Source organism: Polypterus senegalus, chromosome 1 (assembly GCF_016835505.1).
Source record: "Polypterus senegalus isolate Bchr_013 chromosome 1, ASM1683550v1, whole genome shotgun sequence".
NCBI classification, from domain to species: Eukaryota; Metazoa; Chordata; class Cladistia; order Polypteriformes; family Polypteridae; genus Polypterus; species Polypterus senegalus.
This window is the reverse complement of record NC_053154.1, coordinates 9,739,565-9,764,309: the sequence shown is the minus strand read 5'-3', so window position 1 is coordinate 9,764,309 and position 24,745 is coordinate 9,739,565.

The window sequence follows — 24,745 nt, the reverse complement described above, 5'->3', positions numbered from 1 at the left end:
ACAGTAACTTTGTATAATGTTAACGTTTACCCACCCCCACCCCCAGGGTGGAATTGACGAGTCGCATAGTGTGGGGTCTCCTCAGTCTGTCAGTGGAGCAGGACGGTGACAGCAGTCTGTCGTTTAAGCTGCTCCTCTGTCTGGAGATGATCCTGTTCAGTGGATACAGTGGATTCTCCATGATTGACAGGAGCCTGCGTAGCGCCCATCGTTTGGTGTCAACAACATGAAAGCATGGATCCATCCTGCCTGGTATCAACAGTTCAGGCTGCTAGCGGTGGTGTGATGGTGTGGAGGATATTTTCTTGGCACACTTTATGTTCCTTAGTACCAACTGAGCATTGTTTAAATGCCACAGCCTACCTTAGCATTGTTTCTCATAATGTTCACCCTTGATGACCACAGTGATCCCATCTTCTGATGGCTCCTTCCAGCAGGATAATGCATCATATCATAAAGCTTAGATCATCTCAAACTGGTTTCTTGAAAATGAAAAGGAGTTCATGGGATGCAAATGGCCTCTACAGTCAGCACATCTCAATCCAGTAGAGCACCTTTGTGATGTGGTGGAACAGGAGATTCACATCATGGATGTGCAGCCAACAAATCTGCAGCAACTGTGTGATGCTATCACGTCAATATGGAGGGGGAATGTTTCCAGAACCTTGTTGAATCTACACCATGAAGAATTATGGCAGTTCTGAAGGCAAAAGGGGGTCCAGAAAGGTGTACCTGATAAAGTGGCCAGTGAGTGTATATATATATATATATATATATATATATATCCATCCATTCTCTTCTGCTTATCTGGGGCACAGTGGCCAGATTCACAGATTCACTCTCCCTGGCCACTTCTACTATCTCTTCCGGGGTAATCCCGAGGCGTTCCCAGGCCAGCCAAGAGACATAGTCCCTCCAGCGTATCCTAGGTCTACCCCGAGGACTCCTCCCAGTTAGATGTGCCCGGAACACCTCACCAGGGAGGCATCCAGGAAGCATTCTGATCAGATGCCCGAGCCACCTCATCTGACTCCTCTCGATGTGGAGGAGCAGCGGCTCTGCTCTGAACTCCTCTTGGATGACCGAGCTTCTCACCCTATCTTTAACACTAGAATTACCAGAGCCTACGAGAAAACTCGTAAATCCGGCCCACCTTAAATCCTTTCTCACCTCTTCGTCAGCGTCTTTTGTCCTGTAAATGTGTTGATAAGCAGCAAGCAGCATGGTATCCCATCCTCCCACCCACACACCACCGCAGTTCAATTCGCAGAGAAGTTTGTCAATGCTCAGTGTTTATCTTTGAGTGAAGTGCTGGAGCTTTATACAGTAAAAAAGTACATCATCATTTGGAATACATACATTTCATGTGTGTTCAGTGTCATCAACAATCTATGTAAAAATGTTGTTAACACAGAAAAGTTTTTTATGTTTTAGTAATAATTGACAAAACGTAGACATGAAATGTATAATGTGTAAAGTCTGAAATACAAATATGAAATAAACACTTTCACAAAATGTACAAGTATAACAAAACAAGTGCACTTTTATTCAAGAATTTAACCGAAGAAAATAGAAAGCAGGTTACAGTTGGCGGTTGATACAACAGCTTGCGTGGTGCAATGCTAAGAACTGCTGCCTTCCAATTAAGAGGTCACGGTTTCGATATCAGCTGCTTCCCAAATTTGCCATTTTGAGTAGTGAGCTGCTCTTATTTTTTATATCATACAATAAAAACATACATTTGATTTGCGTCTGTCAATTTATAGTACTTGTCTAAGTTTTTTTTTTTTCAGTTTTATTCTCTCATTCATGTTCAAGCTTCCACCCCAATCTGACACCGTTTTCAGATAAAGACGTGGTACAAATTTGTTTTGTTACACCCCCTCTTTATTTGAAAACCGTGTCAGATCTTGTGCGCGAATGAGACTAGGAAAACTGTGGACGTGGATGTGAGTGTTGTGCGTGACTGAGAATGACTGTGAATTTTTTTCATTCAGTTTTATTCTTGAGTGTTCCTGCTCATGCTGAATTAGTATGCACCTTCTGATCCATGATGTCAAAGCCGCGCTGATTAAAAAAGAGAGACTTGACATTTGGAATAATTCATTTTATGACCTGTATTGTACATTTCGGAAAACGTTGTTGCACTAATGCAACATTATATTCATTTGTGTACCTTCATACGGTTGTAGTCATGACGTGACCACGTTTTGTTTATTTTCCCGATCTTGGCCAGTGTTCTCATGTTGCTGCATGTCGGTATTTCTTCTGAACTCCCGAAGATGCAGAGGACAGAATAGTACAGAGAAGTCCACACCCAAGGACCGTCCTTCCTACATTTATGACATGTGTATAAAGTGTGAAGCCTGAAGTCCAAATATGTCCAAAATGTGATGATTTTATACAGCAGGGAAATTAACTCTCTGTGCTATTCTGTCCTCTGCATCTTCTGGAGTTTGTTTGTTATACCACATCTTTATTTGAAAACAGCATCAGATCAGGGGTTTTTGGGGCGGCAGGGAGGTGTTGTGGGAGTGTGAACATGAGTGAGAGAATAAAACTAAAAAAAGATTCTAACTTTGACAAGCACTATAAACTTACAGCGGCTGTTACAGACACAAATCAAATATATGTTTTTATTGTATAATATTAACAATAAGAGCAGCTCTCTACTCAAAACAGTAAATTTCAGAAGCTGCCAGCATCCATCTCAGAAGTTCTTGATTGGAAGGCAGCAGTTCTTAGCATTGCACCACGCAAAGCTGTCGTATCAACCGCCTACCGTAACCTGCTTTCTTTTTCCTCAGTTATATTCTTGAATAAAAGTGCACTTGTTTTGTTATACTTGTACCTTTTGTGAAAATGTTTATTTCATATTTGGACCTCAGGCTTCACACATTATACACTTCATGTCTACATTTTGTCAATTATTGCTAAAACATGAAAAACGTTTCTGTGTTAACGACATTTTTACATAGATTGTTAATGACACTGAACACACATGAAATTTATGTATTCCAAATGATGATGTACTTTTTTACCCTATAAAGTTCAAGCACTTCAGTCAAAGATAAACAATGAGTACTGAGAAACTTCTTTGCGAATTGAACTGCAGCGGTGGGCAGGGGGATGGGATAGCAGGCTGCTTATTGACACATTTACAGGACAAAAGATGCTGACAGAGAGGTGAGAATGGATTTAAGGTGGGCCTGATTTACAAGTTTCTCATAGGCTCTGGTAATTCCAGTGTTTAAGAAAAGCCCAGACACCCTGCAGAGGAAACTCATTTCAGTCGCTTGTATTCGCAATCTCGTTCTTTCCGTCACTACCCATAGCTCATGACCATAGGTGAGGGTAGGAACATTGATCGACTGGTAAACTGAGAGCTTTGCCTTTCGGCTCAGCTCCTTTTTCACCACGACAGACTGATACAGAGCCTGCATCACTGTAGATGGCACACTGATCCACCTGTCGATCTCCCACTCTATTCCTCCCTCACTTGTGAACAAGACCCCGAGATACTTGAACTCCTCCACTTGGGGCAGGATCTCACTCCCAACACTAAGAGGGCACTCCACCCTTTTCCAGCTGAGAACCATGGTCTCAGATTTGGAGGTGCTGATTCCCATCCCAGCTGCTCCACACTCAGCTGCAAATCGATCCAGAGAGAGCTGAAAATAAGGGCCTGACGAAGCTAACAGGACAACATCACCTGCAAAAAGCAGTGATTCAATCCTCAGCCCACCAAACCGGACTCCCTCCATGCCCTGGCTGCGCCTAGAAATTCTGTCCATAAAAGTTATGAACAGAATCGGTGACAAAGGGCGGCCCTGGCATAGTCCAACTCTCACCAGAAATGGGTTCAAATTACTGCTGGTAATGCGGACCAAGCTCTGATACCTGTTGTACAAGGACCGAACAGCCCTTATCAAGGGGTCCGGTACCCCATCCTCCTGGAACACCACCCACAGGATTCCCAGAGGGACACGGTCGAACACCTTTTCCAAGTCCACAAAACACATGTAGACTGGTTGGGCAAACTCCTATGCACCCTCCAGGACTCTGACAAGGGTGTAGAGCTGGTCCACTGTTCCACAACTACAATGAAAACCACACTGTTTTTCCTGAATCGGAGATACGACTATCTGACGGACCCTCCTCTCCAGGACCCCCGAATAGACTTTTCCAGGGAGGCTGAGGACTGTGATCACTCTGTAGTTGGAAAACACCCTCTGGTCCCCCTTCTTAAAGAAGGGGACCACCATCCCGGTCTGCCAATCCAGAGGCACTGTCCCCGATGTCCATGCAATGTTGCAGAGGCATGTTAACCAAGACAGTCGTATAACATCCAGAGCCTTGAGGAACTCTGGGCGTATCTCATCCACCCCCGGGGTCCTGCCACCAATGAGTTTTTTGACCACCTCGGTGACCTCAGTCCCAGAGATGGGAGAGCCCACCTCCGAGTCCCCAGGCTCTGCTCCTTATTGGAAGACATGTTAGTGGGATTGAGAAGGTCTTCAAAATATTCCCCCCACCGACCCGCAACGTCCCAAGTCGAGGTCAGCAGCCCACCATCCCCACCATAAACAGTGTTGACACTGCACTGCTTCCAACTCCTGAGACGCTGGATGGTGGACCAGAATCTCCTCGAAGCCATCCGGAAGTCATTCTCCATGGCCTCCCCAAACTCCTCCCATGCCCGAGTTTTTGCCTTAGTAACATCCAGACCCGCATTCCACTTGGCCTGCCGATACCTGTTAGCTGCCTCTGGAGTCCCACAGGACAAAAGGGTCCTGTAGTACTCCTTTTTCAGCTTGATGGCATCCCTCATTGCCTGTCTTCATCAACGGATTTGGGGATTGCAGCCACGACAGGCACTGACCACCTTATGGCCACAGCTCCGGTCAGCAGCCTCAACAATAGAGGCACGGCACATAGCCCATTCGGACTCAATGTCCCCCACCTCCCTCGGGACGTGGTTGAAGTACTGCCAGAGGTGGGAGTTGAACCTCCTTCTGACAGGAGACTCTGCCAGACGTTCCCAGCAGACCCTCACAATACGTTTGGGCCTGCCAGGCCTAATCGGCATCCTCCCCCACCAACGAAGCCAACTCACCACCAGGTGGTGATCAGCTGACAGCTCTGCCCCTCTTTTTGCCCGAGTGTCTAGGACATGTGGCCGCAAGTCTGATGACACGACCACTAAGTCGATCATTGAACTGAAGCCTAGGGTGTCCTGGTGTCAGGTGCACATATGGACACCCCTATGCATGAAATGGTGTTCGTTATGGACAATCCATGATGAGCACAGAAGTCCAATAACAAAACACCACTCGGGTTCAGGTCTGGGGAGCCATTCCTCCCAATCACCCCCTTCCAGGTCTCACTGTCATTGCCCATGTGAGCATTGAAGTCCCCCAGCAGAACAAGGAAGTCCCCAGAAGGTATGCCCTCTAGCACCCCCTACAGGGACTACAAAAAGGGTGGGTACTCCAGACTGCTGTTCGGTGCATACACTCAAAGAGCAGTAAGGACCCATCCCCCCACCCAAAGGCAGAGGAAGGGTACCCTCTTGTCTTCCGGGGTGAACTCCAATGAACAGGCTCCAAGTCGGGGGGCAATAAGTATGCCCACACCCGCTCAGCGCCTCTCACCAGGGGCAAATCCAGAGAGGTAGAGAGTCCAGCCCCTCTCAAGGAGACTGGTTCTAGAGTCCATGCTGTGTGTCGAGGTGAGCCCGATTATATCTAGCCAGAACCTCTCAAACTCGCGCACTAGCTCAGGCTCCTTCCCCTTCAGAGAGGTGACATTCCACATCCAAAAGCCAGCTTCTGTAGCCTAGGATCGAACTGCCAAGGTCCCCACCTTTGTCCACCACCCAACTCACACTGCACCCGACCTCCTTGGTCCCTCCTACAGGTGGTGAGCCCATGGGAAATATACATACAGTATATATTAGAACATTAGAACACTCTGGATGAGAACAGGTTATTCAGCCCACCAAAGCTCACCAGTCCTATCCACTTATTTCTTAAAAAAAAAACATCACATTGAGTTTTGAAAGTCCCTAAAATCTTACTGTTTACCACACTGCTTGGTTGTTTATTCCAAGTGTCTATCGTTCTTTGTGTAAAGAAAAACTTCCTAATGTTTGTGAGAAAATTACCCTTAACAACAACTGCGTATATATATAGTCACACGTGCACATGGGAGCCACCTTTCTCTTTTATCTCTTCAGACCAAACATGGGAAATTCTGCCTGATTCCGTCACTTCCAGTTCCAGGCCCAAGAATATAATTTCCGGTTCCAAGTCCCGATGACATCACTTCTGGTTCTGGGCCCCGAAGATGTCACTTTTGCCGACCTGCCTTAAAAGCAAGACAGCCTCGACTTTGTATTCAGTTCTGTTTTTGACTCAACTCTGTACACCATCTGTGCAACCTAGTTTGCTTTTTTTTCCAGCTAGGATTTACTTTAAGTATACGGGTGGCTGGCCCAAACCTTTTATTGTGTGTTGTAAAAGATAGCCCGGCCATAGTCAGACATGACACCAAATGTCCACAACACATGGTTTATTTACACTATTTACAGTTTTAATGCGCAATCCAGTCCCCACTATAACCGCATGACTACTCAGTCCTTTCCTGTTTTCGGCTGCTTCCACTTCACTCTCGCAAGCTCCGTCTTTCTCCTCCCGACCGGCTCCTCGAATGGAGTGAGGTGGCCCCTTTTATAATACCCCGGATGTGCACCAGGTGCTCTGTGGTGGCTTTCTGGCAGCACTTCCTGGTGTGGTGGAAGTGCTGTCCTCCAGGGCTCAGGAACCATCCAGGTGCCCCCTGGTGGTGGCCACGGACCCCCACAGGGTTGCCCCTCTCCTGGTCTTTCCCTCCGCCATGTGTCCCAGTGGGGCAAGGTCCCTGGTCATCTGCTACAGTGTCAAGGCTATTTATTTTCATTATATATATTGTATATATATATATAATAGATGTATTATATATTATATATATTGTAAGAATAACACAGATAAGTCATAAAGATTTGGGAATGGAACCCAGAAGTGATGGTGCTTTGTTTATGCAGGATGGATCATGGTGGAGGTGCTTTGTCCTTTCTATGGGAAAAGAGAGACAGAGGTTAGTACCCCGCATTTGTCCCTTGGCACGACTTGTTGCGATGCATTTCGGGTCCTTAAGCTGCTCCCCATGCGCTCATGCGTGACAATATATTTTATATATATATATATATATATATATATATATATATATATTGTTTCCGAGTTCCAGAAACTCTGATTGTGTAAAATCGCGTACGGTTCGCGTTACCCTGTGCTGTCCACCGGGGTGCCCCTTGGCTTTATTTTGCACGACCGATCTCGCATCTATAATTGTACAATTGTCATTATTATCCGTTAGCGCTTCTCCGTCCCCTTCGTCGTCTTCCCAGATATTGTCGTCACTATCTGAGTTATGTATACTGCCATCCCATGTTTCTGGGTTCCAATCGCCTTGCATTATGGCTTATATTTTAAAAGAGGAAACGGGGTGTGTTTTGCCTTGTTTACGGCGCATAGCATGCACTAAACGGACAGCTAGCGTAGTACATTTAGTTTCCCACTCGTTCGCCTGAGACGTCGCATTTTCCATGCATTCTCGAGTAATCAGCTGCTTGTCTTGTAAGTTTTCTATTTCTTGTTTAAGTTCCCCACATTCTATGATCATATTCTGCAGTTTATGATCCAACTCACGTACTGCAGTTAATAAAAGCCAGCCGATTTCACCGGCTGCTTGTTGTTCCTTTTTTCCACTGCGCTCTAGCCTGAGCGCCAAGACCGCCTGTTGGACATTTGAAGGAGTCACTTCTCCCTCTAACTCAGGCCATGCAATTGGGGATGTATAATTATTAAATAACTCAGCCACGGGTGTCCATGACAGTGCGCACGACCAACCAAGAAGGCTGAGCCCACCTCTTCCGCTATTATCTAAAGCATATGTTTTAAAAATATTATTCATCATAAAATTATGATTTATGAATATTAATTTCGGTTATTAAATATCGCTACAATCCTGCTCGCAGCGCCAATTATGTTTCCGATAGGAGTGTTAGCTCCGTGGAAATATGTTCTTTTATATTGCGGCGTTTTAATAGACCTTTCTTTAAATAATTATAAAGTACAACAGCGATAGGCGGCGACAAAGTCACAGAAAAGACAGAATATACTTAGTTTGTTTAATGCAGTTTATGTTGCTATAAAACCAGGGAAGACCAGCGAATTCCATCTGTTAACCGTGGGGATTCGGTCGTGTAGAAATTGCTTTTTTCTGGCACAACGGAGGTGGCTTTTGAGTCTACGGCTTCCACTCACTCAGGTCTTCAAAGCTTGGCGAGGTTCCTGCGTTCTTTTATATTGTGTCCACACGACCAATTCCCCCAGTACAAAGCCAAACAAGGTAGACAAACTGGAGCTAAGCATCAGACAGTCAGATCATATAACACTTAGGCCTTTTAGGGCTGACCACAGCTGTTCTTGTCTATCTTTATGCTTTGCTTGGCCCAGCACTTCTGAAAGTTGACACTCTGTGCTAAAGCTGGCTCAGCTCTTCATGGCATGTTACACAGAAAAAGAATGAAAAATACATTTAAAGAGATCAGTGACACAATTCTTAATATTATAACAAACTTATTATAACATATATATATACCTGTATATACTGTATACTGTATGTGTGTGTGTATATATATATATATATATATATATATATATATATATATATATATATATATATATATAAAGTGCAAAAATATGCAATTATGTCCTTGATATTGACTGAATGATGTCTTTAGATAGTTTGCTGTACATGACATAATTGGCTCCTCTGGTTACTGACTGAGCACAGGATTTCTCTCTTTGTCTCTGTGATCATAATGTCCTTGTAGGACAACTTGAGATTGGCCCTGTATTGGGATAGCCTGGGCTGCGGTGTGCATGAGCAGATCAAATCTGATGAATAGGCACTTGAAGACTGCTTGTGATATTAGTTTTGTCTCTGGGGATGGTTTCCGCATTTCATTTTAATGTATGTGCCCACTGGTTGATTTATTTCACTGTCATGAAGTGGTTTCCAATTCTACAGTGACATCATTAAAATGAACTCTCCTGCTTAATTGCAACTACGGTATGTTTGTATTGGCAAGCCACTGTCACAAAAAAAAAGAAACAAAAACTCAGTATTACATTTTAAATGCCCTTACCGTGTTTAATGTCTTTTTGGTTTACAGTTGTGTCTTTACTTTTAAACATATTCTTCTAACTACAGCTAAAAGATACATTGCTAGTATGAATGTTGAAGGTGTGAGTAAACTCCATATGGACTGCCATTCCAGCCAGGAATAGTGGAATGATTGTGGCTTGGTCACAACTGTGGTCACATGCAGTGCTGGAACAAGAAAGTCACTGAAACAAAAGGAGGAATTTAAATAGAATTGATTAGAGTAGGGGCGGCACGGTGGCGCAGTGGTAGCGTTGCTGCCTCACAGTAAGGAGACCCGGTTTGCTTCCCGGGTCCTCCCTGCATGGAGTTTGCATGTTCTCCCCGTGTCTGCATGGGTCTCCTCCCACAGTCTAAAGACATGCAGGTTAGGTGGATTGGCGATTCTAAATTGGGCCTAGTGTGTGCTTGGTGTGTGGGTGTGTGTGTGAGCCCTACCCAGGATTGGATCCCTGTGTTGGCTGGGATTGGCTCCAGCAGACCCCCGTGACCCTGTGCTTGGATTTAGCAGGTTGGAAAATGAATGGATGGATGGATGATTAGAGTAGGCACAAAATAAAGAATATATAGTATACAGCCACCAATAATGAATTAATTAAGCTGCTAAGAATAAACAAACACTACGTTCACATTGCCAATCTGAAGTGACTCAGATATGACTTTTTTGCCTTAATGTGACACAAATAAAATGTTTTCAGGGCTGTGTGGACACAGACATCCAGTCTTTTCAAATCAGATTTGAGTCACTTTCATCGGATCTGTATCTAATTTGTCGCTATACGTTAATGAGAATGGTTAGATTGGAATTGGTGTACTGTTTTGGTCAATACATATTGGGCTAATGGCGGCAGTGTCGCAAAACAACAATGGAAGAGAATTACAGCTGTGACAGCAGTCTTGACCCCACCGTTGCCGGCTCATTTCTCATACCCACACATTTCTTGGTGCAACCAACAGTCAACATAGTAGCAGTCTGGCTTTGTTTCACCTTCTTGATCTAACCATGAACAGCTGATGAACTGTTTGTCGTCCTTCAAAGCAAAATGCGATGAATACACTAGCCACTAGTTGGTCCATTTTGTCAGTTTACACCATGAATCGTCTCAGAAATATGGTGTTATTTGTTGTTGGTGGCGCAGATGATTCCTGCACAAACGTATCAATGTGTGCCATTACAGAGAAAAGATGTGTTCACATTACAGTTAGTTATACTGGTCACTTCTACTAAGGAATGTGAAACATCAAGACAGGCAAATCCCATTGGAGCTAAAAATCGGAATTGAGCAAAGAGGCAATAGCAAAATACTATTGATACATGCATTTCAATATCAGTTATTTGTTACGAATCTGTGTGTACATAATAAACGTGTAATAAACAAAGGAAAAAATCTTAACTAATACATTTTATATTAAATTTAACAAATCATAACCATTCAGGCTCAAACCGATAGAAATCAATTCAATGACCCAGAGTTCATATCAGCAATCCCAAAGGAGCAGCAGATCCACTGATGTACAGTACAGTAGGCACCACAATTCATACTGAGGCCTGCCAGATGCATCTCAGACAATGTAAGTCCTTGTAAAAAAATAAAATACATATTTAGTGCGTTGATTGTGTCTGGTAAAATCACAGGGTATCAATCAATTCACCTTTATTCCCTATGACATGATTAAGGGTGGTGCACTTTAATGGACTGTCTTTCTCACTACCTCTCTGATAATTTTACCACCATTTTTGGGGTTTGCACAGGTTGGCTCTTTACTCCACACAAAGGCACTATCATTTTATAAAGAGGAAACAGAAAGGAAAGCAGAGGGTCAGTCAATAAAAAAAGGCAGAGGTCTGATACTACAAAGCTTCAAAATCTATCTTCAGATCTTTAAAAGGTGTGATAAAACTAGACAAGATCAAAAATGCCTTCTTAAATTAGCTAGAAATGACTAAGAAATTACTAACAAAAAGAATTACAAGAATAACATTAGTTATTTTATCAAAATTCCAGTACTATAATAACATGTGACTTATGACACCACCTACTATATAAGAACATGCTACTGTCTGTTTGTGTGTTTCTGGTCTCTCCGAAAAATCTGATTGGTCAGTTTGGCTTTGGTCTTCTTCTTCTATAGGCTGCTCCCATTAGGGGTTGCCACAGCTGATCATATTCGTCCATATTATCCTGTCCTCATCATCTTGTTCTGTCACACACATCACCTGCATGTCTTCTCTCACCACATCCATAAACCTTCTCTTAGTCCTCTGTATTATCGCAGTATTTCCCTCTACTTACCCTTTACCTGTTGTACTTCAAGGGTAAGTGTACTCGTCAAGTTTGTTATCGGGTTGTGTAACCCTGCTCGCAGTGCCAAAAATGTATTATCATAGTATTTCCCTCTACTTACCCTTTACCTTTTTTCCCTCAAGGGTAAATGTACTTGTCAAGTTCATTATCGGGTTGGTCTACCTGTTACACTTTAAGATGAACACACACATACATAGCAATACGCACGCACACAGACCCTAACCACAACAGTGCCCCATGAATGACGCACACACGCTGATTAAGCTTTAGCACTTTAAACCACACAAGTGCTTTAAGTATAACACAGCCTGTCATTCAGCACTTCAAGAGACTTTACTTGTTATCGGCACGAACAACATACAATGTTTGAATGATATCTCAGACCTAAATATTACTTTTGGTCTACAAGAATACATTTAAGCATACAAAGACTCAGCACTCTTGACTATAACCCATTTATCAGCTAAGAATACCTTCTTTAGGTACTGTTCCATACTATTGAGTGGAGCTCTCACTCTCAGCCTAATAAACCTCGCAGCACAAAGGTAATGGCAAATCTCCGGCTGCACTAGGTGCTCAATGAAATCTAACTTATTACTTCAATCACTCTATGGACATTAAGGCAAAGCATAGAAAGTTAAAAGCAGCATGGTATTTATTACATGAATAATAATAAAACTCCTGGAACCAAGAATAATAGAAAATAGGTACAAATAGGAAAGTCTGAATACATACGAGGTGTGGCAGAAAAGTAATGAGACTGATTTTTTATTTACCAAAGTTTTTATTTTTTTCAAACATCAATGTTATCCCCTTCAAAGTAGTTCCCTTGGGCAGCTACACACCGATGGAGACGTTGTTCCCACTGTTGGTAGCAGCACTGGAAGTCTTCAACCGGTATGGTCTTCAGCATGTCTGTTACACTCTTTTGGATGTTTTCTAAAGTCCCGAAATGACGTCCTTTGAGGGTATTTTTCAGTTTAGGAAAAAGGAAAAAGTCACGCGGACTGAGGTCAGGTGAATAAGGGGGCTGGGGAACCACAGGAATTCCTTTTGAGGTCAAAAATTCTGTTATGGAGAGGGCAGTTTTTCGGCACCATTTTGGCACAGACCTTTCGCATGTGCAAATGTTAAGTAAAAATTTGATGAACGGTAAATCTGTTCAAATTTAATTGTTCACTCAACATTCTTAATGTTAAACGATGGTCTGATCTCACAAGAGTGTTCACACGTTCGATGTTTTCATTGGTTTTCGAAGTTGAAGTCTTCCCTGAACGGTGTTCATCTTCAACGTGTTTTCTGCCTTCCAAAAATGATTTGTGCCAGCGAAAAACTTGAGCTCGGGATAAAGAACGTTCCCCATAGGCCTGTTTTAACTTTTCAAACGTCACACTTGCCGTTTAATGGCACAACGTTGCTCCAAATTCCGCTGTTTAATTTTGCGTGACGCACAACCAAAAACACAGCTTCGCTAATAGCACTAACAAAAATCACGTAGTTAACGGAAGGAGTTGAAACTCGCACTGAGCTATGGGAGGGTACTGATACACGTGCTCTATCAAGGACAACAGCGCAGCGTTGCCAGATCGCTTGCAGTGTTGCCAGTCTCATTACTTTTCTGCCACACCTCGTATAGTCTTTAGAAAAAGCTTCCGAAAAAAGTTACAGATGACAAGGATGAATGTTGTGGGCGGCTTGTGATCTAGCAATCGATGTTCATGATGCTTTTCTGATGACCAGTGATGTCTTTGTCCGTTCTTCTTCCTCCCTACTTCCTTACTTCCTTATATTCCATCTCCAGCCAATATAACATAGCTGGTCTCACAACCATCCTGTAGACCTTCCCTTTCACTCTTGCTGATACCCATCTGACACAAATCACTCCTGACACTCTTCTCCACTCATTCCACCCTGCCTGCCTGCACTCTCTTCTTTACTTCTCTTCCACAATCCCCATTACTCTGTACTGTTGATCCCAAGTATTTAAACTCATCCACCTTCGCCAACTCTACTCCTTGCTTCCTCACCATTCCTCTGGCCTCCCTCTCATTTACACACATGCATTCTGTCTTGTTCCTACTGACCTTCATTCTTCTCCTCTCTAGAGCATATCTCCACCCCTTCAAGGTCTTCTCAACCTGCTCCGTACTATCGCTACAGATCACAATGTCATCAGCAAACATCAAAGTCAACGGGGACTCCTGTCTAATCTCGTCTGTCATCCTGTCCATCACCATTGCAAATAAGAAAGAGCTCAGAGCTGATCCCTGATGTAATGCCATCTCTACCTTGAATGCATTCGTCACTCCTACCACAGACATCACCACTGTCACACTTTCCTCACATCATCACATCACCTTGAACTGCCACTTCTTTTAATTTGATGCCCAACCTCTCATGTGGCACCTTATCAAATGCTTTCCGAAAGTCAAGATAAATAATATCATAAGTTTCACTTTGATCATAATATATTTTTCAATGTATTCCATTATCTGTCTTCAGCAGTTAATATGGCAAGTCTTAAATAATAAGTTTCATTTTATTTTATTTCAGTATTACAGTATTTCTGTGCAGAACTCTACGCCAAGCATAGGTGAGTTATAACATATTATCTTATTTTAGTTTAGCTGATATATTGCCGGACGGCACAGTGGCGCAGTAGTAGTGCTGCTGCATCGCAATTAGACCTGGGTTTGCTTCCCAGGTCGTTTCCTATGTAGAGTTTGTATGTTCTCTCCGTGTCTGCGTGGGTTTCCTCCGGGTGCTCCAGTTTCCTCCCACAGTCCACAGACAAGGTTATGTGAACTGCCGATCCTAAATTGTCCCTAGTGTATGCTTGGTGTGTGTGTGTTTCTGGAGATCTGCCCGGGTTTGTTTCCTGCCTTGCACCCTGTGTTAGCTGGGATTGGCTCCAGCAGACCCCTGTGACTCTGTAGTTAGGATATAGCGGTTTGGATGATGGATGGATGGATGATATATTGCCAAGTAAAGCAATGTCCAAGTTCAAGTTGAAGTTCATGGTCAAGTGTAACATGGTCGAGTGATGAACGACAAGTCCAAATGATAAATACTGAGAAGACAATCTGGCTGTTCTGAATTAATCAAACTCAACAAAAAACAAAATAATTACTCTATGGCACAGGATAGAAATCAAAAGGAAAAAAAATAGGAAGCCGATTAAGGCTTAGGGAAGTCTACCTTCCTGGATGTCAAAGGATAGGAGCTCCGTCCTGTGGTGTGCTCTGCTCACAGAATCATACCTCCTTCTGGCAACCCCTTGTTTTATAGGCTGGAGACATTGGAAGGGGTGGAGTCAGCTGCCTTCACTGACCGACTTCTAGGCACTATTTAGGGAAACGGGACAGGAAATAATTAGCACCAGCACCCTCTCTCGTCTCAGAGTAGTAGTACATACCTCAGATTAGTCCGCCAGGCGATCCACTGACGTCTATGTGTGGCAGTTCTTAGCACAATGAAGTTTTTATTCACAGATCTCCTCAGAACATCTGACCATAATAACATACCAATAAAGACACACAGTCACACACATGCATGCAAATAAAAATCATAACTACCATGCAACATTTTTTTCTGTTCTATACATGGCTAGTTTAATTCTTTATCATATTTATAAGAGACCCACAAAATTGTAAAGAAAACGAACAACATTTAGAGGTCACTCCATTTTTATTGTTTTTATGTCATCTGGACTAAACAGCATCAGATTGGCTCACACTTGTAGGACTGATGAGGCTGAGATCAGTCGAAGAATAAACTGTTTCTGTTCCCCGTCCCCTGTCAGTGCTTTTCAAAATGGCTTACTCGTCATTCAACTGCGTACTTCACTACCACTACTTGTCTTTAAATACAGATAAAATAGAGATGTTAATTGTTGGAGGGAATGATGCTGATCACAACAATAGTCTGTCATTGTTTAACTCAGTTTGAATCACCATTAATTTTACTGAATCAGCCCACAATCGAGGAGTTATCTTTGAGTCTAGCATGTCATTTAAAGCACATATCACAAAGTTGTCCAAATCATGTTTCTTCGATCTTAAAAATGTTGGGAAATTAAGGCGCTTTCTAAATAAACAGGATTCAGAGAAATTAATTCATGCATTTATTTCTAGTAGGATTGACTACTGCAATGCGGTGTTCACTGGATGTTCAAACTGTTCTTTATTCAGCCTCCAGTTAATCCAAAATGCTGCTGCAAGAATTATTACAAGAACAAGAAAATACAAACACATGACTCCAGTTCTTAAATCCTTACACTGGCTCCCGGTTAAGTTTAGAGCAGATTTCAAAATCTTCCTTTTAACATATAAAGCCTTAAATGGCCAAGGTCCGGCTTACTTGTCTGAACTTATCATGACTTACAAACCTGAGCGCACATTAAGATCTCAAGATGCCGGTCTGCTTAGGATTCCAAGGATAAATAAAATAGCAGTGGGAGGTCGAGCTTTTAGTTACAGGGCCCCTAAACTGTGGACTGGTCTGCCTGCTATTATAGGAGGTGCCCCTTCAGTCTCAGCTTTTAAATCCCGGCTGAAGACTCACAACTTCAGTTTAGCACACCCTGACTAGAGCTGCTGATTAACTGTATAGACTGCATCTCTGTTGTTAGTCATTAGCACTGAAACATAAGTAACATGATAGTTATAATTCAGCGTTTCTCAACCTTTAAGTATTTGCAACCCGAGTTTTCATAACAGTTTTAATTGTGTCCCCCCCTAACATTTTTTTGAAATGTAGATGCATATTTTATTATACCTACTTAACTTTTATCGACATTTATCTAACTCTATATTTATTGTTTTAGTATCAGAATGTAGTTTAAGTTAATTTATTTTGGTTTCAATAGAATTTTTTTTCATATTTTTGATTCTTGTTTTCTTTTTTTTCACATCTTCGCACCCCCCTTTTTGTTACTTCGCGCCCCCCTAGGGGGGCCCACCCCACAGGTTGAAAATCACTGTTATAATTGGATACTAACCATCACCTAATCTGTTTCTCTTCTTGGTACTCAAATGTGGCACTTGGTGCCACAGCCCACCTCCCAAGTTGTTTTGCCTGTCTAAGGTAAAGTCATCCCTGATGGAGAGTCACAGGAATTGTGGGAAAAAGGGATTACTGCTATTTCAGCTATGGAATGGCCAAATGGGGGTGGCAGCTTGATGGATGAGGTCTGCAGGACTCTAAACAAAACCAAATCATATTATGTGATATCATCTACTGTTATATTCTACTCAGTACTTCTACATTTTTTATTTTTATACTATATTGAGAATTTGTTCTGTTCTGTGTATTGCACCGTATTGTATTGACCCCCTTCTTTTTGACACCCAATGCACGTCCAACCTACCTGGAAAGGGGTTTCTCTTTGAATAGCTTTTCCCAAGGTTTCTTTCATTTTTCCCCTACAAGGGTTTTTTTTTGGGGGAGCTTCTTTCTTGTCTTCTTAGAGAGTCGAGGCTGGGGGGCTGTCAAGAGGCAGGGTCTGTTAAAGTCCATTGCGGCACTTCTTGTGTGATTTTGGGGTATACGAAAAAATAAATTGTATTGTATTGTATTGTACCATCATGTGTGCTGATAGTTCACAAAATCTATTGACTCTCAGATCATCTGTTCACTCTTTTGGTAATTTCTTGAGAAACGACTAAGACCTTTCTTTGCCATTCTTTTTCCATAAAGATGTCAAAGAAAGAAGATTGTTTTTCCTTTCACCAGGTCAACCATCTTCAACTGTTCAGCTAAAGGAGGTCGAGGAATGTATCATAACGGTGGTCACTGCAGATTTCGCACCATCTTTTCCTTTGTTTCTACTCAGACTATGTTAAGGGCTAAAACAGAAACTCCAACACAAAGGAATAAGAAAATCAGTATCTCCTTGATAACTTTTTGGTTTCTCCTAGGCAACAATTAAATCAGAAAGAAATAAAACTGGAAATATTTTCTTTGCTTCTCAGATTTTTCTCCTGACAAAAAATAGCACAGTAGTCTCACGAGTGTCTACTTGAGAGATCGCAGTAAAGTCACACAGTGAGGCTCCAATTTTCCAAGTAAGGTCTTCACATTATGTTGCCTTTCTTGATACTGATTAACAGAAAAAAAGTCTCTTTAATATCAAAGTGAAAACAAATCTCTGGAAAGTGGTCTAAAAAATTAGAAATATAAAAAAATAATGAATCAAATAAGTATTCACCCCTTTTAATATGATCGAGTGAGCCCTCCTTCCGAAGCAAAAGTAACTGACATTAGTAACAGCTGAGGGCTTTGGTTTGATTTGGCCTGATGGCCCATTCAGTGTGTGGTTGAGGTAAGGAGCAGATTAGGACCCGAGTGCAGCCATACAACAGGTGACACCTCAGCACCACACTAGTTCAGATTGAATGGAACAGTGGGAGGTTTTCTATGGTGGCTGGAGTGCCAATTCTGCCACCAACCCCCTGGTTTTTCCCTGCAGGTTGGTGGGCCTACGTGCAGGGCTGGATGCAGATTAACGTCATACCCAGGACGGAGCAATTGCAGGTTGAGGGCCTTGATCGAGGGAAAAATGGAGTAGAGTCAACTTTGGTATTTACAGGATTCGAACCGGCAACCTTCCGATTACAAGTGCAAATCCCTAGCCTCAGAGCCACAGTGTGTGGTAAAGCACAGAAAAATCCGGCACCACAATTTTTTCACATCTCTCTCAATTCTCATCCATGTCAGCAATGAGCCCTTTACTTGATAAAATTTACGACCGGGTCTCTTGAGGAGTAGACATTACTGGAAATTACCAGTTAGAGAAAAGAAAATGGAAGCCCATTTTCTCCACAACAAAAGTAACGCCAAATGATTGCAGCCATTGCTCAGCAGCACAAAAATAATTAAATAGTACGATAGTTACAATTATAATGTAGCACTATTCCAAATGGGAAATGGAAGAAACCTACCAACTGTACCCAAATCCTGATCTAACACTGAAACGCATCCATGATTTAATCTTTAAACAGAATGCCACTTTAATGTGTACTGCAATAACCTAATTAAGTTAACAATGAGATGCAAAATTAGGGTTGATGTGATATTTATAAAGCCCAAAGGATTGAACAATAAGAATTAAATAAATATTGCAAGATTAACAAACACGAAATGAAACTAAAAGATGTGCCTGAATAATTAGTTGCTTAATCATAACATGACAATTAAACTATGGGCAAACAATAAAAGAATTAGGCAGAAAAAACACTAAGACTTAGACTAAATGCCATAAATATCTAAAAGGAAGGACAGAAGCAAGAACAAAGCTGAATTACCTTAACAAGAAAAGCTCAAAGTACAACAGTCGAATAATTTCTTGAATAAAACCACACTTGTTTTGTTATACCTTTAGTGAAAGTGTTTATTTGATATTTGGACTTCAGTCTTCACACTCCTTATTCATTTCACATCAGCATATTTTCATTATTACTATAACATGAGAAAAGTTCAACATTTCTTGCCTCGCATTTCCTGCCATCCTATATTTACACAACAACAACAACATTAATTTATATAGCACATTTTCATACAAAAAATGTAGCTCAAAGTGCTTTACAAAATGAAGAATAAAGAAAAATAGAAGACACAATAAAAAATAAACATAAGTCAACATTAATTAACATAGAATAAGTAAGGTCCGATGGCCAGGGTGGACAGAAAAAACAAAAAAACTCCAAAGGCTGGAGAAAAAAATAAAATCTGTAGGGGTTCCAGACCAAGAGACCACCCAGTCCCCTCTAGGCATTTTACCTAACACAAGTCAAACAGTCCTCTTTGTATTTAGGGTTTTCATGGAAGGACTTGATGATGATGGTCACGTAGACTTCTGGCTTTCAGTCCATCAATGCTGGAGCATCATGATGCTTTGAGTAGGTGGTGGTGGCGCAGGTCGCCACCACAAAGAAACCGGAAAACGAAACAGAAGAGACAGTCGGGGTCAGTACGGATTTTGGAGCCACTGTGAATAGTTATTATGATGAATTGAACATACAGAGTATCAGGATTAAGTTAAAGTGAAGTTATAAAAAGGCCATGTTAAAGTAATGTGTTTTCAGCAGTGTTTTTAAAGTGCTCTACTTTATTAGCCTGGCGAATTCCTATTCCAGATTTGAGGTGCCTAACAGCAGGTCGCCCGACTCACCACATCTTTTAAGTTTTGTTCTTGGAATTCAAAGCAGACACTCATTTGAAGATCTAAGGTTACGATTTGTTAATGTAAGATGTCAGACATTCCGATATATAAGATGGGGCGAGATTATTTAAGGCTTTATAAACCATAAGCAGTATTTTAAAGTCAATCCTGAATGACACAGGTAACCAGTGTAGTGACATCAAAACTGGAGAAATGTGTTCGGATTTTCTTTTCCTAGTTAGGATTCTAGCAGCTGCATTCTGCAATCATTGCAAGTGATTGATGTCTTTTTTGGGTAGTCCTGAGAGGAGTGCGTTACAGTAATCTAGTCGACTGAAAACAAAAGCATGAATTAATTTCTCAGCATCTTTCAATGATATAAGAGGTCTAACTTTTGCTATGTTACTTAAGTGAAAAAATGCTGTCCTAGTGGTCTGATGAAAATGCGATTTAAAATTCAGATTACAGTCAACAGTTTTTACTTCCGTCTTAACTTTTAATCCTAATGCATCAAGTTTATTTCTGATAACCTCATTAAATCCATTATTGCCAATTACTTTTCTCTTTATTTAGTTTGAGAAAATTACTATTCATCCATTCAGAAATACCAGTAAAACATTGTGCTAGTGAATCAAGAGAGTCGGTTATTGTAGACACAGAACACTCATGAAATGTATGTCTTCCAAATAACAATATATTATTTACCCTCTACAACTCCAGACACCTCACTCCCATAGACGTCAGCTCTGAGAATTCTGCGTCTGTCTTCAGCTGCCTCAATTAGGGATGGGATAGCAGACTGCCTGCTGCCTGTGCTGATCAACACTGCTGAAGAGTTTAAGGTAGCCCTGCATTTACAAATATTTTCGCAGGATTCAGGGATTCTAGTGCTAAGCGTTTTCCACTTATTCAATAATAAGTGTGTTGCTCATAGAGCACTGATGGGACGCTGATTGATATGTTTGCAATATTTGGTTCACATGAAAGTTTTCAGTGTGGAACCCAACCAAACTAACTGGAAATTGAAACAAAGTAATGAAACATCCCCTGATTTGGAGCAAAGCAAACAGACTAAGGGTGAGAAAAGGCTTTCAATAACAAACCTTAATCCAAAAGAAAAGTCCAAGATTGTATATACAATTTCAAATAGAAAATGTTCTAAACTTTAAAAAGCCAGGCAATAACTCTCGGGCATAAGCAATGTTTATTTTAACACTACAATTGAGGTAGACAAAGTTAAGAGTCGATGCCAGCAAGTCAGTGCTACTTTCATCTTGGTTGAAAATTCTATTAAATAAAAGATCAGAGTGTTAGCAAGAGGTGGAAGAGACTCAAGGTTTACTTGACCACATAATCAAGTAATTTGTGAAGAAATCTACCTCTTTTAACCAGGTTTCTCAGAGGTCAATAACTCAATTACTCTCTTCTTTTTCCGGGTACTCTCGTTACAAGTTGCCGCAGCAGATCATCTTTTTCCATATCTTCCTCTCCTCTACATCTTACTCTGTCACACCCATCACCCGTATGTTCTCTCTCACCACATCCATAAACCTTCTCTAAGGCCTTCCTCTTCACCTCTTACCTGTCAGCTCTATCCTTAACATCCTTCTCCCAATATACTCAGCATCTCTTCTCTGCACATGCCCAGACCAACGCAATCTTGCCTCTCTGACTTTGTCTCCAAACTGTACACCTGAGCTGACCCTCTAATGTCCTCATTTCTAATCCTGTCCATCCTCGTCACACCCAATGCAAATCTTAGCATCTTTAACTCTGCCACCTCCAACTCTGTCCAGCGCCACCGTCTCCAGCCCATATAACTTAGCTGGTCTCACTACCATCCTGTAGACCTTCTTTCACTCTTGCTGATATTCGTCTGTCACAAGTTACTCCTGACAATATTCTCTATTTTATTTTATTCTTGATTTCTTGAGTTTACACATCATTTTAGAAATCAGGTTTCTGTGAATAATTGGGTTATTGAAGTGCATGTAAATGCGCTAATTGTAACAAATTTAAAGTAAATATTTTATGTAGATTCTTGGAGTCCCACGGCACATTTGGCAGTCCCGGGGTGCTAAGGGCTCCAACCAGCCAGCTTTGGAGTAAATTAACCTCTGACTAGACCATATCCTGTAAATGATTCACTTTCTGTAAAGGCAGAGTGGATGATTAATTTCAATTTTGCTATATATAGTGCAAAATAATATAATCAACAGGATCCAAGGCAAAGTGAATTACTAAATATAGGGCATCAATTTGCTGAAAAATGGCAACCACCCTTATTCGGAGCATGCTACTAGCACATATTAGTTGTACAGCAGTAATGGAGCAGAAACTAAGAGCTGAATTTACCTTTTTGATCCATCATTACTGTAAAGATAATGTCTGAAACCCTGCGTTTTCAATCACTGCCAATAATTAGGCTCCAATTAACAATAAAACCATACAACCCTCTATGTCGCTCCGTGAAGCGAGAAGAGTAGCCCTGCACTATTTATAACATTTAAGACAAAAAGTGGGTGTCTTAAATGATTTGCTTTAACAAGAAATGCAGATTCAGCAGATTGCTGAGGCAGAGAAAGTAGGCTAAACGTTACAACCATTCTGTTTTGCCTGTTTAATTAACATTGCTGTCTAGGTTTTTGCCAAATTAGCTTTAACTTTTCATAAATCAGATTTGCGGTTGTATTGTGGAATTAACCACTTCCTGATTATCCGCTTCTCTGTATCTTTCCGTTTCTACAAAATTCATGCTTTACTTCGCATTGAAACACCTGTCTTCTTGAGTAAGCTAGCTGGAGTTAAAACGAATAATCAGAAACATTGGCCCTAAGCATAACATTTTCTGGTAAAACTGTTCTCCATTTTAGGTGCATTACGCCTCATTTTTAGTGAGATGCGTGATCCCATGTGCCTTATGCTCAGTGGAATTAGCAAGAGGTCGGAAAGGATACAGACATGGACAAATGTGTTGGTCCCTTTATAACTTACTGAAAAAGTTCTGTCTCCCTTCTGAAAGGTGATGAAATGACAAGCGATTGTCCTTGTGTGTCCCTGCATGCCATTGATGTGTCATTTGAGTAAAGCAAAGCAAGTGTGACAAGAGATCAAGTGTGGCTTATTCTACAAAGATCTTCTAAAAGGGCCTGGACACATTTGTTGGGACCCCTAGAAAAGATCATAAATAATTGGATTTAAGTGATTTTCTCAAACTTGTATCATACATGTCCCCAATCGTGCAATCAGTCAATCAGCTAATTTAAAAGGAAAAGAGCGGTCATCCTGATGTTTGGTGTCATCATGTGTCCCACACTGAAAAAAAGAAAGCAAAGAATAGAGCTGGCTGAGGAGACCAGGAAGAAAATGATAGACGATCAAGTTGAAGAAAAAGGCCAAAAGGCCATCTCCAAGCAGCCTGATGGTCCTATGACAACAGTTGCAAATATTACTAAGAATCTTTTAGGTTGATGGAGCTGTAGCCAACATCATCTCATGGCAAAGAACAAAACATTGGACTTATGGACAACCAGGCTGGCACTGCCACCTGAACCCAACACAGACAAGTGTGGGACACAATTTCTAGGCACACACATTTTATTTTTTCTTTTCCCTTGTGGGTAACATCTTCCCCATCTCCCACAAGCACAGCAACACAGTCCAAGCACAGCACGATGCACAAACAATAAGTCTTCCTTCACTCTTTTTCCTTCTCCTCCACTCCTCTCCAGTGAGAGATAGATTGTTGCCTTCACATCATGCACACAGCCATTCCACCTCATCTCTGTATGCTGTTTCCTCATCCCTGCTTTTCAGTCGTATCATACGCAAACTTGATGATGTGGTTAGTGTTGTCCTTGGCTGTGCAGTCGTGAGTCAGCAGGGTGAAGAGCAGTGGACTAAGCACACAGCCCTGTGGCGCTCCAGTGCTCAGTGTGATGATGCTGGAAGTGTTGCAGCCCATCCGAGCTGACTGGGGCCTCTCTGTCTAGGATCCGATTGCAGAGGGTGGTGTTCAGGCCCAACCTGCTCATTTTTACTACCAGCTTTTGAGGGATGATTGTGTTGAAAGCGAAGCTAAAGTCTATGAATAGCATCCTGACATATGTGTCTATTTTTATCCAGATGTGTCAGGGAGAGGTGAAGGGCAGAGCATATGGCATCCTCAGTTGACCTGTTTGAGTGGTATGCAAACTAAAGAGGGTCAAAGGAGGCAGGGAGATTAGTCTTTATGTGTGACATGACTAACCTTTCGAAACACTTCATGATGATTGGCATGTCACTGATGTTGAGGGGCAACTGGAGCTTATCTCAGCAAGTAATGGGCACAGGTAGGGAGAATCCCTTGATATGTCACCAGCCCATTACTAGGTGAACAAATTCATCAGGAGCTAATTGTGGTGTCACCAATCCACCTAAACCTGCATGTCTTTGAATTGTGGCAGGAAAGCCACACTAACACTGGGAGAAAATGGAAGCTCCATGAAGGCAGGACCTGGGATGTCAACCCCAGTCTCTTTGTTGCAAGGTGGTAAAGCTACCATTACTGCTGTTCCTCTTTCTGGTCCTTTCCTTGAAACTTGTTTTTTAGTGTTACACTATGTGTAATTAGGAAGACTTACAATGTATTAATTAATAAGAGAAGGAATTAGTAAACACAATACTAATGTGGCTTTAAACTATTTATTCTTATAAAACGCTTTTTCATTTATTAGTTCCAATCCAGCTTTTTTTTTCCTGAACAAGAAAATTATACCATTAATATAAAACAAAATTGTGCACTTTTAGTCAATTTAAAATCATTATTTTCTAAAGTCAATCAAATTGTTATTTATACTACTAAAATCAAAATGTAAAACTCACCGAGAATACTAATCTACAACATTACTTACTCTGGGACAGCATTAGAAAGTGGGGAACTACGGGGGTCCTTATGAGATTTGTCTAACGTTTCTACACCATCACTAGCCAAAGAGGGATTTATTGGACTTGTCCTGCTGGCGATTAA